Source organism: Oryctolagus cuniculus, chromosome 6, assembly GCF_964237555.1.
Source record: "Oryctolagus cuniculus chromosome 6, mOryCun1.1, whole genome shotgun sequence".
Lineage (NCBI taxonomy): Eukaryota > Metazoa > Chordata > Mammalia > Lagomorpha > Leporidae > Oryctolagus > Oryctolagus cuniculus.
In genome coordinates this window covers 148,300,874-148,313,730 of record NC_091437.1, presented here as the reverse complement: position 1 = coordinate 148,313,730, position 12,857 = coordinate 148,300,874, and the positions used below count along the sequence as shown (strand labels likewise).

General features: G+C 40.9%; 1 non-coding gene across 1 annotated transcript; it reads right to left on the bottom strand.

The window, feature by feature from the left end:
• Window positions 1-6,790: 6,790 nt before the first annotated feature.
• LOC127490884 (U1 spliceosomal RNA) lies at window positions 6,791-6,954 on the bottom strand. Its single transcript, XR_007919273.1, has one exon. It is a non-coding gene; the product is annotated as a U1 spliceosomal RNA (small nuclear RNA).
• Window positions 6,955-12,857: the final 5,903 nt, after the last annotated feature.

Genomic DNA, 12,857 nt, shown 5'->3' with positions numbered 1-12,857 from the left:
TAGGCTGGAAAACACCCAAACCTCCTCCAATTATTTAATTTAAGTTGCATGTATCCTTCTGTCACAAAGTTTAATGTAAAACTTTCTAAAGTGGGAAGAGCCCAGATGAAGTTCAAACAAAGTTCATGTAAGTTTTAACCCTCCACTGCTAGACAAGTCAGACTTCCATAAGGGAGATTTGAGATTCATCCCAAGTTCAAAAAGGAAGCTACAAAAATATACTCTGTCCAAGTTTCTGCCTCATAGATGATATGCTTTTGTTTTTTGCTTAAAAATTTTTGTTAGAACTGCTTTAATTCAGATTGGTCTTAGTCACTATTCTTCTGAAAGTTTTAGTAGATTTCCAATGCACATGAGTTTTTTGAAAGAGTGAGATCCCATAAGGAATTTTCTGATATATTATTTCACACTAATTCTCCCATTTGTTCTGTAATTCACAAAGCCATCACATAATGACTGGTTGTATAAACCTTGTCACCATTCATCCATATCAGATCCAACCTTTGTAAATATGGGTCCTTATTGAAAAGAAACAAAACTCTGGGCCTTCAATTTCTCAACAGTAAAAGGAGATGATTATAGTAATACCTACTTTATTATTTAGTGGATGGAGTGAGCCTCAAGCTCAAGTTAGTTGTTCAATAAATAATAATTTTTTTCCATTCCCCATCCATCCATCCTACTATTACCCTTCATTTACCTGCCAACTATTTCTTAAGATCCTCCAATAAGCCTATGTACTAGGGATAAAAAATTGCTTGCTGTTCAGGCCTTCTAAGTTTGTAGATAGACAGTTACAATACAGTATGGTAAGTGCTGTGACAAACAAGAACTAGATAAAAGATTTTTTTTTATTTCCTTGAGGAGTGGGGTAGAGTGAGAATCTTCTTTCCTCCTGGAGAAAGAGAGATCATAGGCTGTGTTCAGCAGAATATGTAAGGTCAGGGATAGAGACATATTTTGACTTTAAATATGGAGATTGTTGGTAGTAGAGAAGCTGGAAATTAGGAGCCATGGAAAGTAATAGTCTTTGTCACTTGAGAAAACACCAAATGAAAGCTGGAAGATCAATTTGCAGAGAGATATTTAAGAGGGACCTCATGCATGGGATAAGTGATTGATTGGATGGCTTAAGATCCTGTAGAACTCTGAGACTCTGTGACTCTTGAGAGAATGGAAATGGTTAGTGGAGCTTCTCTGGGGTAGCTAAACCAGAATGAAGGATGGTCGCTTGGGCAATTGAGAAACCTTGGTGATCAGTAACGACCAGGATGGTGACATGTTCCTACTATGATATAATTGATTACCTTTAATTTCTCTTGATTTAATAGAAAGCACAATATCCCCAAGTGCACTTCTGTTACTGAAAATTCAAATATTATCAAATCCTAAAGAGTAAAATAAAGCCCATTTCCTCTCCCCTGCTTTCTCCTCTTTCCCTCACCCCTTCACTTCATAGCACTCTCCACCCTCTTTTCCTCCCGAGAGATGACTTTGACTTTCGTTGTCTGTCCTTTCAACCTCTTTATATACATTTCTGTGCCCACACATGGACATATACACATGTTCAGGTTTTTTAAGAAAATGTAAAAGGGGTCATACAATGAATTCTATTAATTAGCCTTTTTTCATTTAGTATTAACTTTACAGAAGTTTCCATGACAATACTTACAAATGTTTCTCATTTTAAAAGTCTTTCTCTCAAAGGATGCACTGTGTTCCACAGTTTGACTATAATGTGATTTGATAGTTAGATTGTTTCCATCTTTTTGCTGTTATAAACAATACTATAGTGAACATCCTTGTATATACATCTTTGTAAATACATGTGCAGTTATTTTGGTAGGAGAATTTTTATAGATTCTTTGAGGTTTAATTACTCATCTAAGTGGATACACCATGTAAATTCTGATGGGTAATGTTACATGTTCTTTTAAAATATTGAAACAGCTTATATTTTCTTTCTTCACAACATTTATTGACATAACAAAATTTAGCAATATCTACATTTGTCAAGCTATTAGATAAAATTGATGTTTAAATTTTTAATTTAAATTTCTATATTTAATCATAAGATTGATCATCTTTTAATATATTAACTGACTTTTAGTAAATCTATGAATTACCTCTGTGTATTTTTTGCCCATATTTACATGGGAAACACTAAATTATGGTCATTAATCTCTTTTATGTGTCTACATATAAGGCAAATATTTCATTTACGAATATGAATAATTTTGTAAGAGCATTGTGGTCTTTTATTTATGGCTTATTGCTTTTTTTATTTTTTTTTAACTTTTATTTAATGAATATAAATTTTCAAAGTACAGCTTATGTAGTACAATGGCTCCCCCCCCCATAATTTCCCTCCCACCCGCAACCCTCCCCTTTCCCTCTCCCTCCCCCCTTCCATTCACATCAAGATTCATTTTCAGTTCTCTTTATATACAGAAGATCAGTTTAGCATATATTAAGTAAAGATTTCAACAGTTTGCACCCACATAGAAACACAAAGTGAAAAATACTGTTTGAGTACTAGTTATAGCATTATATCACAATGTATAGCACATTAAGGACAGAGATCCTACATGAGGAGTAAGTGCACAGTGACTCCTGTTGATGACTTAACAAATTGACACTCTTGTTTATGGCATCAGTAATCAGTCAGAGTTACACACAGAGAGAAGGAGAGGCAGAGAGGGAGAGGTCTTCCATTCATTGGTTCACTTCCCAATTGACTGCAATGGCCAGAGCTGCTGTGCCAATCTGAAGCCAGGAGCCAGGAGCTTCCTCCAGATCTCCCACCCAGATGCAGGGACCCAAGGACTTGGGCCATCTTGTAGTGCTTTCTCAGGCCATAGCAGAGAGCTGGATCAGAAGTGGAGCAGCCGGGATGCTGGCACTGCAGACACAGCTTTACCTGCTATGCCACAGTGCCGGCCCCAACCACTCACTTTCATGCCCTATACTCTTAAGATTTAGGACACTTCAGCTCTTTTCCAAACCTTAGGACTTATGAACTTCTGTGTCTGAACTGGCTGTGCTCTTCCCACTCCTGCCCCAGGAAGGTCCTCCCTGTACCCCACTACAGCAACTTTTACATTTCCCCTAGGGCCTCAGTCAAAAGGTATTAATTTTATACATCAGCTTGACTGGGCTAAGGGATGCCCAGATGGTTGGCAAAATATTATTCCTGGATGTGTCTATGGAAATGCTTCTGAAAGAGATTAACATTTAAATCAGTAAAAAAAAGTTGTTCCAAAGAATTAAGGAGCTTCTAACAGAAGCTCCAACATTGGGAATTACTGATGGCAGGATTCTATGGAATACGGATTTTAGGATTTGGACTTCAAGCCTTTGTATGTGCTTTAAAAGGCCCTGACACAGACACACTGTGCTGGACAGAGGAGTTACCAAAGGTGTTCCAAGGAATTAAAGAGCTTTTAACAGAAACTGAAGTATTAGGAATTCCTGAGCAAGCCATTCATAGAGAGATCCTCTTCAAATCAGTTAAATGGCCAAGACCTTACCAGGTGCTACTGAGCATGAAATTAGGATTAAACTTCTAGTTCTTAAGTCTTCACAGGTGAACTCAAAAGACATGCCTGATTATTCCTGTAAGCCAGAGACCTTAAGTAAAAGATAAGTAAACTTTCGCTTTCCTCACATCAACACTGCTGCACCTTAAGGCGGCCATGCTGTACCTACCTCTTTTGATTCTCTCTGGGAACTGTTATTGACAATAAAACTCCTAATGTGTCCTTCTATTATAACCCTCTATGCTCAATCTAAATGGGCTCATAATCTGCATAAGGGTAGCCACTCAACACCCACTATTTGGGAGTCTGTAATATATGTTCTTTACATCTTAAGGGGCACTCCACCTGCAATTGGTTTTGTTCCAGTTTTGCTTATGCTAATGAACAAACTTATATGTTTCAGAACTCAACTTCTGGGAATAACTGACCATGCAGGGGACACAGCCATTGGCAGTGACTGAGACTGCTCCAGCTCATAAAATAAATTTGTTAGATGAGATAGGCAGAGACTTCCAGACTCCGGACAGGCAGGGCCTGAACTATGCCCCAGATAAGCAGGAAGCAACTATAGAAGATATGATGATTCTACGGCCTGCAACAGCCCTTAGGATTAAAGGCTGGAAAGTCTCTGAGGGGGGAATGTTGAAGGTAGGCAGATAGGATAAAATAGATTAGATTTTTGAGCTGGAAAACCATGCCCTCATCATGCCCTCTGTGTGATCTCATGCCACTACCTGACCCTACCTGTATGCCCACGTGCCAATCAGGCTACATAACCACCCCCTCTGGAAGTGGATAAGAGGCCTGGAACACTGTGGGCTTGGCTTTTTTCCCCATTTCTTTCACCATTATTGGCCTTTTGTTGCCCCGCACCTGTGGGGCGCGTAGCCTCTGGGCCGCTCGCACGCTCTATCTTTGCCGCTTCACTGCCTATGATAAGCTGCTAGCAGCTGCTCATAACCAGACGCTTGCTGCATGTGGCTCTTGGCCTCCTCTCTGCTCTGTATGGATCTAGATTTCCCTTTCTCTCTTAGATAGAGCCCTCACTCTCCTAAGCATTTCTCTCATTGAATAAAAAGCTTAAAAAACTTAAAAAAATAGGTAAGTAGACTGAATCAAGAGTCCACCTCACCAATGTGGGCAGGCATCACCCACTGTTAGGACTTGGGTAGGACAAAAAGCAAAGGAGGGGCACATTTTCTCCTCCCTCTTCTTGAGCTGGGACATTGGAACTCTGGGCCTTGGGACTAAGTTTTCTGGAAATGGCATCACTGGCCCTTTTGGTTCTCAGGCATTCAGACTTGGACTGAGTTAGACTTTTGAATTTCCTGGATCTCTGGCTTATTGGTGGTCGTTGGTGGACATTGTGGTTTCTATAACCTCATGAGCCAATACCCATAACAAATCTCCTCTTACATGTCTGTCTGTGTCTCACTGGTTTTGTTTCCCTTGGAGAGCCCTGACACTTATAACTGTCAATTTATTTGGTAAAATCTTCCATGGCTATTCCAGAAAATTGAGAAGAAAAAACTTTTCTCATTTTGTCATTAGAAGGATTGTATTATATAAGACAGGTGAAACAGAATGGTGGGGACATGGATGGTTCTCAATCATAGTGTTTTCCTTCTCAGAGCAGGAGTAACTGCAGCAAGCACTGACAATCATATTGGTTACTAATGTGGGTGTGCAAATCTCTACTCCTTTGTGAGCTCCCGGCACAATGTTCTTTTACTGCCTGTTGTGGACAGTCAGTGTGTATCAAGGGAGCCCCCAGGGAGCTCTGTATGGGCCAGTACATTGGAATACAATCTTTCATCTTGTAACAAATGCAGTGCGTTTCCTCTTTTCTCTCCTTGTCCCCAAATATGAGTTGCTTAATAGTTTAGAGAAAATCATTATGGTCAAAAGTAGTAATTAACTAATGTCAAGCACTTGGAAACATCTGTTCCCATTGTTCCCTTTACCTAATTCTTATTCTGTGTTTTTGCAACTTTGTTGGATTTTATAGTATGCTCACTTTTTAAAATTTGATCCAAAAATTTTATAAGTGTGTTGTACATTTTAAAATGTACATAAATTGGGCCGGCGCTGCGGCTCACTAGGCTAATCCTCCACCTTGCGGCGCTGGCACACCGGGTTCTAGTCCTGGTCGGGGCGCCGGATTCTGTCCTGGTTGCCCCTCTTCCAGGCCAGCTCTCTGCTGTGGCCAGGCAGTGCAGTGGAGGATGGCCCAAGTCCTTGGGCCCTGCACCCACGTGGGAGACCAGGAAAAGCACCTGGCTCCTGCCATCGGATCAGTGCGGTGCGCTGGCCACAGCGCGCCGGCTGCAGTGGCCATTGGAGGGTGAACCAACGGCAAAGGAAGACCTTCCTCTCTCTCTCTCTCTCACTGTCCACTCTGCCTGTCAAAAAAAAATGTACATAAATTGAAAAATGAATATTCTCTGGTAGGTTCTGTCAATTATTAGTATTTATTTTTATCTCAGATCATTTTTAAGATGTAACTTATTAGGAGTGCAAATAATAGCAAAATTACTTAATAAAGAAATAGAATGTAACCACTCCCAACCCCAACTCCCACATTGTGGTGCCTAGGACATGAAAATAACACAACTTTGTGTATTTCCGGGATATTATAATTGAGATAGTTGAACTTCAAATTTGTTTCTGAACTTCCTGGATGCTAAGGTAAAAGAGAAACATGACTTTTTCCAAGATTCTGCTCGCTTAAAAGTATTTCCTTTCAGTGACTTTCCTTTTTTTTTTTTTTTTTTGAATGCCATTTCTTGCTGTCCCACATTGATGCCAATAAACAGTTTTTCTCAATTTGTGGGACAGAGAGGAAAGAAAATGCCTCAGGGGAGGTCTATCTATCTATCTATCTATCTATCTATCTATCTATCATCTATTATGTCTTGAGTACATGGGAGATGGTTGTTGGGAAAGTACAGAAATACTTGACGGGGCTTTTCATGGGCTGACTTACTGTATGAGTTGTAAGAGTCAAGTTGGAGAAAAAGAAGCTTTGGGTTTTTTGTCCTTGTTTGGTTCAGTGGTTGATACTAAGGAAGACTTGCGAAAATAACTAGTTGGCTGAGATAGCTCCAGTTCCTTGACTATTTATGTAAGGAAAATCAAACCCAGCTCACTGTAAATAGCAAAATAAACATATGCCTAACCAATCTGAAACTGCCAACCAACTTTTAACTAGGGGTTTTTCATTTTACCCAGTCAGGTCTTTTTTTTTTTTTCAGGGGAAAGCACGAACGCAGTCCCCCACTACCACAAATTATGCAGTCGAGTTTCCCACATTTGGGGAAATCGCAGGGGTCAGCACATCCGGAGTGCAATGGATGAGCCTCGCCCTGGGAAAACCACCTTCGTGATCATGGTATCTCCCCTGCCAGGTAGGTCTTTATCTTGTTTCTGCAAATTCTTATAAAAGTTTCCCCTTTGCACTCCCTTAGTTGAGTCCAAATCTCTTGGGCTTTAGTGCTGCCTGATTCATGAGTTACCGTTTGCTCAAATAAATCCTTTAAAATTATAATGCATCTACCTGTATCTTCTCAGAGAGGTAAATGAATTCCCAATTCATTTATCAAACTTTGGTGCCTGGATCTCGGGTTTGTGTGACTCAAAAGCCCATATTTCTAACCACTCTGAGCTGTGTGGTGTCCATATAGCATGGCTTAGGTCAGCCAATCAGAATGGAGATGAGATTGAATTTGGAGCTTGGGTTCGGACTGTGGCATTGTTTCCTTACAGGCAATGCACATCTTTGCTCTAGGATTTGGTTTGGAAAGAATAAAATGAGTCAATCCATCCACAGCAGCTATGAGGTTCCCACAACACATTTATTTCTGAATAAAGTTGTAGCCATGGATACTCAGAGACCTTTTCTCCCACCGCTATTGTTTTCTCTAAGATTTATTCTAAGGAAGTGCCCGTGTGGTCTCCATCAGCATTTTCTTCTTGCACCTTTGGTTTCAGAGCCTTCTGGAAATTGAGTATGACTGGAACATTATGTTTTTTAGACAAATTTAAAGCATGTGTTTAAAATACAAAATGAAGGACTCATTTGGCTAATCCTCCACCTGTGGCACCAGCATCCCATATGGGTGCCGGGTTCTAGTCCTGGTTGCTCCTCTTCTGGTCCAGCTCTCTGCTGTGGCCCGGGAGGGCAGTGGAGGATGGCTCAAGTGCTTAGACCTCTGCACCTGCATGGAAGACTGGGAGGAAGCACCTGGCTTCTGGCTTCAGATCAGTGCAGTGCCAGCCGGAGCGGCCATTTGAGAAGTGAACCAACAGAGGGAAGACCTTTCTCTCTGTTTCTCTCACTGTATATAACTCTAGCTGTCAAATAAATTAAAAAAAAAAAAACAACAACTCAGAACTACCACAGGGGTTGGGTCATTTGTAGTCCATTGTACCAACACACAAACAAAAATGGACACTAAGAGCTTAACTTCCCACCTGCGTGTTGTGTTCTCTACCCCAACTCCTATGCATCCTTCAAAAGCAGGCTCTGGTGCCATGGCCTCTGATGGCCGCGTCGCCTTCCAGCAAAAAAAAAAAAAATACAAAATGAAATAAGGACAGAGAATTTATATTTATTTGGGGATGCAGTGACTGACACAGTGACACATACCTGTAAGGGCTTAATGTAGTTAATCTTTGGCAGGTGTGCTTGCTGTCAGATGACATCTTGCTCAAAGAGAACGAGTTCAAATGCTCCATAGCATCATGAAAAGAAGCCTCATTACACAAATGAGAAATTCTAGAGCTACACTGTCTAACAGGGAAGTCTCTAGCTACAGGTGATTATTTATTTAACAAATGATAAAAATAACATAAGATAAATATTTTTTTTTCTCAGCTGCCCTCGCCATACATTGAGCACTCACTAGCCATGTGTGTTCTGTTGAACAGTGGAGACACAGAGCATTTCTGTCACTGTGGAAAGCTCTGTTGGACAGAATGGATTGGGTTGAAATAGGTAAGGAATATTAGGGTGATGAAATAGAACCAAGCCTTTTAGCCCTGCCATGACAGAGCTAGCTGGGTGGACATGACATATATATATATATATATATATATATATAATTTTTCTTATAAAATGAAGAAAATACTGCTTAGTGCATAGGATTTCAATGAACCAAGTACTCGCTGCACATAGCCTCATGGTTCCTCTTCTGAGAGGTCTCCCCAAGCACCCTATCATATGTAGTCACCGCTTCTGTAACTCTTATTCACATCATCCTATCATTTCTTCACAGCACTTAATCATATTCTGCAATGATAGTCCTATCTATCTATCTATCTATCTATCATCTCTTATTTAATGTGTCTTTTTTTAAAATTAAAAAAAAATTTTTTTTGACAGGCAGAGTGGACAGTGAGAGAGAGAGAGAGAGACAGAGAGAAAGGTTTTCCTTTTGCTGTTGGTTCACCCTCCAATGGCTGCCGTGGCCGGCGCACTGCGGCCAGTGCGCGCTGATCCGATGACAGGAGCCAGGTACTTACCCTGGTCTCTCATGGGTTGCAGGGCCCAAGGACTTGGGCCATCCTCCACTGCACTCCCTGGCCACAGCAGAGAGCTGGCCTGGAAGAGGGGCAACCGGGACAGAATCTGGAGCCCCGACTGGGACTAGAATCCTGTGTGCCGGTGCTGCAAGGCAGAGGATTAGCCTAGTGAGCTGCGGCGCTGGCCTTATTTATTGTGTCTGGTAACTACCTGCCTCGCAGTATACATATGCAAAGTGTGTTTTATCAAACACCAGCCATCCTCCAATTCTATGACACAAACTGCAATTCAACTCTGACACTAACTACCTGGATGCAACAGTTTGTTTCATCACCATATTTAAACACCAGAGAAAACAAACATTGAGAAAAGTTCAATTTGGCTCATAGTTGTAGAGTCCAAAATTAGGCAGGCTCCAGTGGTTCAGCATCTGGTGAGGGTGTCCTTGCTGGCGGAATTCCTGGGCAGCACAGTCACATGGCTCTCTCCTTATAAAGTAGCCATGATTCAATCACGAGGGACTCACCCAGCAAAGTAATCCAATCTAATCATTTCCCAAAGACCCTGCCTTTAGATACCATTTCAGCGTAAACTCAGAGTCATGTGAAATGCAAACAACTGTACCCTACCATGTCTACAGCATCCCATGAAATGCTAAGGGACCAGTGTATGGTGTGGGAAATAGCCAATCCCCTGTGGTGCTTCTGAGTTACTCCTCTAAAAACTTCTGTGAGTCACTTCCCAGAAAGAACCCTGAGCAAAACTGAAGACCATACATTGTAGCATCAAAGTTGACTCTGAGTGGCACAGAATGAGGCATTGTGGACTCCCCATTAGTGGCTGGCAAAAAGGTTGCCACTAATTACCTGCCACTAATTGGTGGCTTCAAATGGTCAATGCAGCAGTGCAAGTCTGATGATTTTGGGAGAGAGATTTGGCCAAGACTGTGTTTTCTTTCTCAGTCCCCATGGTTGTGCCACCTCTGCTTGAAAGGAGCACTGACAACTGCGGGAAAGGACTTTCCCTGGACATTTTTTAGATGGGTGGGATTAGTGAGCTGGGGTGGAGAACAGCTACAGCAATGGGGAGAACCTTTGCATTACTGATTCAAGGTGGCTCATGCAGCTGTGGCCCGCTTTCTGTACAAGAGCAAAGATAAAATTTACTTGTTTTAAGGAGGTTATAATGCTTTATTTTTTCCCTTAGAGATGATAATGGAGATTGCTGTGTGTCAGATACTTTTGAAAATACCTTAGATATACTAACTCAATTTTTTTTAAAAGATTTATTTATTTCTTTGAAAGGAAGAGAGAGAGAGAGAGAGAGAGAGAGAGAGAGAGGTCTTCCTTCTGTTGGTTCACTCCCCAGATGGCCACAATGGCTGGAACTGTGCCAATCCAAAGCCAGGAACCAGGAGCCAGCTTCTTGGTCTCCCACGCTGGTGCTGGGGCCCTAGGACTTGGACTATCATCTACTGCTTTCCCAGGTCATAACAGAGAGCTGAATGCTGGGCCTAGAATTGGCGTCCGTATGGGATGGCAGCACTGCAGGCAGCGGCTTTACCCGATAAGCCACAGCCCTGGCCCCTTAATTAAATCTTAATGACCCTATGAGGTAACTACCAATATTACCACTTGAAGAGAAAGGGACAGGCACAGAAGGTTTAAGTAACAATTAACATTGCTTTTAGTGATTAGCTGGCTCTGTACATACCAGTTCATTTTTTAATTTGTTCATAAGCAATTGAGGTATTTAGTAGCCTTTTGTTCTTCTTTTCTTTATTAAATGTTGATTGCTAATTTAACATGATGGATTTCTTCATAGAGGTGCCATTGACATGCTGGGCTGGACCATTTTTTGTTTCCTAGGACTGTCTGTGCCTTATTGGGCATTTAACATCATTGGCCCTCACCTCTTACATGCCAATACTATATTTCTTCTGCTTGTTATGACAACCAGCCTGCTCCTACAGATCCAAAAGCCTCCAGCAGAGTGATTCCACATCTGGCTGAGAATATCTTAAGCAGCTTTTGTGTATTTTACTTTCTAGGCATTATCATTAGTTGTTTTTAAATATCGAAAGTTTTTAGTCATGGGATCAGAATTCACACAAAGGAGGACACAAATCGTTTCCCTTTATTGGCAAAGGTAGGTCACTCCACCTACTATTTTATCTGCCTAGTCCTTTCTCCTTGAACCTACATCCTAGAGCTTCTGTTTTCAGCCTCAGCCTCAAGTATTGGGCTCTACTGAGAATGGAAAAAGTGTTTACAGTCACTGTCTGTTCACTACTATTATGAGCAAAGTGTTTAGGCCTCAGGAACATCTTTTAATTCTTTTTCTATCTGAAGAAAAAGATGGATATGATCTATCTTACATTATATTTGTCTTTAAAACAATGCATTCACACAATGTACTTTTATGAACACACAAATGTATATTTGATGGAAAAAGAGTCATAACTAGAAGAATGTGGACCTGCTTACAACCAAACTCTGGCTTTATGAGCTGCTGGGACTGGTGGTCCCATATTCACTAGGCAGAGCATGGTACCATAAACATAACTGAAACATTCAACTGTGTTGGATTCTGCCAAGGCAGACTGAATTCAATGGGTTGGTTCAGAATTCAGTGCACCATGAGATTTTCTTATAGCTTTTAACAGAAATTCTGTAACTATTAAAAAAGTTACACATTTTAGGAAAAAGTATCTTTATGACCCCATTTGTAGTTTCTTAAGCCAAGTCCATCCTTACAAGCAACACATCCTAGCTAGTTATTAAAACAAGCTACAAAGCCAGATGGTGTCTGAGATCATCTCTCGAGTTGGAGGTTCCACCATCTAAGTTTGGAACTACTAAATTCCCTTCTCTGTTCCAAAATTTGACTCCAAGTGCAATTTCCACTTCTGGCCTTTCATAGATGTTTTTAATTCTTCCTAATTGTATTCAATAATTAGATGTTCAAGCTCATTTTGGATTTCTGGTTTAGCTCATCCCTCTGCTTTCACAAGTGTCATGTCATAGATGGATGCTTCCTGCTTTAAGGCTCTGGTTCTGTAAGAGCACCCTGCACTCGAAGTCTCCTCTTTATGGATTCCGACTCCCAAAGGAATCCCCCAGATGCACCCAGCCTTCATTTAATTGGAGGTAGTACAGACTCTTGTGTGTAGCCTGATAAATTGCCTTTATTGAAGAAGAGAGAGCCTCTTGGCTCATATCAGCATCCCACTAGGAATATTTTGACAAACATTTTGACCAAGGTTTTATAATTGTAGAAAAATTATACTGTAATGATGCATTTGCACATTGGTTTCCTGAAAATACATTGTTTTGATTTTATCATCCTTCTAGAAAATGTGTGTTTACATTGACATTTATGGTTACAGCCTTGAGACACAGCCAAACCACAAGTCTAGATTTGGAGTAATGAGCGTGGAGCTACAAAGAAGGGTCATCCCATCAGGAGAGTAAATCAAACACCGACCTTGTGGCTGCTTGACCTGCACTAAATGAATGAGAAAAGTAATGACTTGTAGGTTGTTTTTCCTAGGGCTGATATAAACCCCCTTTTCTCTCCCCTTAAATTTGATTCTTTTGGCTACCAGCCCAGCTTAAATGGTTGTCAGGGCTTCTGAGCCAATGATGCTTAGCTCTGCACTCAGTTTTTGGTCTTCAGGACATACTTATGCTTAAACTCGAAGGATTGTAGAATCATGAAAGTGAGCTGCAGAGTAGCTGGGGATTTTGCATAGACAAGAAATAGGAGTTCTTAGGTTTCAGACATTCTTTTGG